The following is a 2,885-nucleotide window of genomic DNA, read 5'->3' on the forward strand; positions in this document are numbered from 1 at the left end:
TCACCAAAATAACTTTTTATTTTTGTTCCACCCACTCATCTTGCAATTTCCTCCAGCTGGGTGTAACTACCCATTGTGGTTTCTTGAGAGATGTGTGTTCCTGTTGTAATATGCATTTAGTAGTTTTTGGACAAATCCTGTCGAGGACGAATGCTCCTCCCAATGACCCAGGCTGCTCCATCCATTAGATGGTCAGGAAACTGCTTATGTTGATATTATCTGTTCCATTACCCTTTGTTCTTCCCCCGCTGCATTGCTCTGCAGACAGTACAAGAACACCATGGGTTATAGAGATCTAGCAATTCCTGTAGATGTTGTGGGTTTGGTTTTTTTCCTTCTTTCTATTAGCAACTATTGTGCTTGGACCCTTCCTTGGATGTGTACATCTTGCAATTCTGCCCAAGGAATGCACCATCCTTGAAGGTCTTTTTCCCCCAGCAGCAGCAGAGCCATGCAAGAAGAGCAGACAGAAGCCTTCTGAATGGGCTTCATAGTAGTTCTGCTCACGCTTGCTGGCCTTTCCTGTAACACAGAATTACAAAACCAAAGAGTAGTGTGAGAGCTGAGCCCAAGAAGGGAGGAGGATGTGACAGCCCCAGATTTCTGCTGAGTGCTCTCATCACCCAGCAGGGTCGCAGTTGTTCACTTTTTCATGTAAGCACATGTGCAATGTGACCTCCGGACAGTCATGGTTCTTCTGTGCCCTGTGCCTGAGTCAACATAGGTTTTGTTCATCAGGTGATGAATTTCCAATCCCTTTTGCCTGACTGGAACTTGCCTACTAGAACAAATGTACAGATGCTGTTTTCGTAGAACTGATGGGGAAAGCATGGAAATGATGGCTGGAACTCATGTTTACCTTAGTGAGTGATGTGATGTGGTAATTTAGGTCTTTCTGTGGTTGCAGAAAAGGTGTTTTGAAAGCTGATTGGTGCTGCATTCATTCATGGTGCTGCATTGGGATCATTCAGCAAACGATCCCAAACGTTTGGGCTGGAATTAGCCCAGCTCAAGATGTGGCAGGTGATAGATCCTTAATGAACTGGGATTGCAGATGGGCGAGAGTGTGAGACCAGCTCATGGTTGAAAGAGGCAATGCTGTAGATCAGTAAGTCCCCTCTGGACATCTGGGAGGATCCCTCCAGTTCTTCCATTGGAAAAAGGTAACTAAATTAGCCTTAGATTGGAGCTGTGATGTTGCATGTGTGCCCCTCAGCCTCCTGCCCAACTGCTCGTGTTCCCACTGAGTGAAGCTGTGTGTATCTACACCCTTTTGTCAAGTCTTTTGTTTTCCACTGTGTGTGATTGGGTGGTTTCTCTGGCTATTTTGATAGGAGGACGGTTTGGGAAAGACTTTCTGAGCCTGGCATCTATCACCTATCTTTTTGTTCTCCCAGAATAAAACCCCTTCTAAAGAATCCTAGAATCACTACAGTTGGAAAAGACCTCTAAGATCTGCGAGTCCAACCTCAACCCATCCCACCATGCCCACTGACCACATCCTCAGTGCCACATCTCCACGGTTATGAACGCCTCCAGGGATGGTGACCCCACCGCCTCCCTGGGCAGCTGTGCCACTGCATCACCACTATTTTGGAAAGTTTTCCTTATGTCCAACTTGAACCTCCCCTGGTGCAACTTAAGCCCAGAACAAAGACCAGATGGGGAAAATGCCCCAGTCCTAGCAGGCTTGTTCAAGGATTCTAATGCTACCCCACTGACTGCTTGCTGCTGTTCTATTGAAGCATTTGGAAAATAAATGCTTTCACGTAATCAGCCTGATTTTATCCTCTGATCAGTCAAGCTTGAAAACATGTTCAAGCTTAAATGCTCGCTATTACCTATGTGAAGCAACTTTATCTTTGTCCCTACAAGACGGGGTTCTACTGATGGTGGGGAAAAAAAAATCTGTCTGCCTTGTCCTCGTGGTGCTCTTGGGTGAGGGCTGGCTGTTGTTCTGCTTTGTTCCTGGCTCTGTTGCTCTCTATGGGAGCGGCCAGGAGGAGTCTGGATTCTGGCTTTTGACCTGTTTGCATGCATAGAGCTTTCCTTTGGGACGAGTCAGCAGTGTTCCTGCAAAAAATAGCCTTGTGGTCATGCAGAGCTTGATGTATGAACACTTGCAATCTAATAAGATTATGGAATCTTTTTAACGTTTCCAATTTTTTTTTCAGAAAATGTAATTTAAGAGGCAGTGGTTACTAAGGAGAAAATAGTCATTCATCTGTGCAGTTAGTTGTGTTTGGACCTGAGCAACCACTTGAAACCAGACCAGCTAACCATCTGAACTGCAAAGCGTCCCTTATTCTGCGATGCCATTTCAATCCAAGTCCCAGACTGACATAGAAATGGAGCTCCTAAGGAGGCTTTTGAAAGTCTGGGGAACTCGAACTCTTATTTAGCAATGAGTCCAGCCTCTAAATGAATCTCAAAAATGAGACAGTCCCACCTCACCTAGTGACCTCTTGGTAACCTCTTTTTATTGTCCACGGTCAGGTGTTCAAAGTAATTCTTCCCATTAAGTGTAAATAGCTTCCAAGCTAGTGTTGTTTCATCTGTCTCCATCCATACTATTTTCATCATCAGGGCTTTTCCCCCCCCATTAGTCCCTCATGACGTGCTGTTAGTCGGCTCATGCTCGCTTCCTCTGATAGATTGCTTTTGGGTCATAAGGCTGGGAAGGAGGAAGCTACCAGAGTGTGCTCACGTAGTGGTTCTTATTTATTTCTTAAATTTCATATTTTGTCTCTGTAAGTTCTGCCCACTTCCACTTTAGGGAAGCCGTCCTTTGCGTGACACAGGAGTTGTGACATTTAACCATAGTGTCTTGTTGAGGAAGGAGCAACGCCAGAGCTCTGCTCCCTCAGAGGGCTGGACACTTTGCA

This window comes from Tetrao urogallus (genome assembly GCF_951394365.1).
Source record: "Tetrao urogallus genome assembly, chromosome: 7".
NCBI lineage: Eukaryota > Metazoa > Chordata > Aves > Galliformes > Phasianidae > Tetrao > Tetrao urogallus.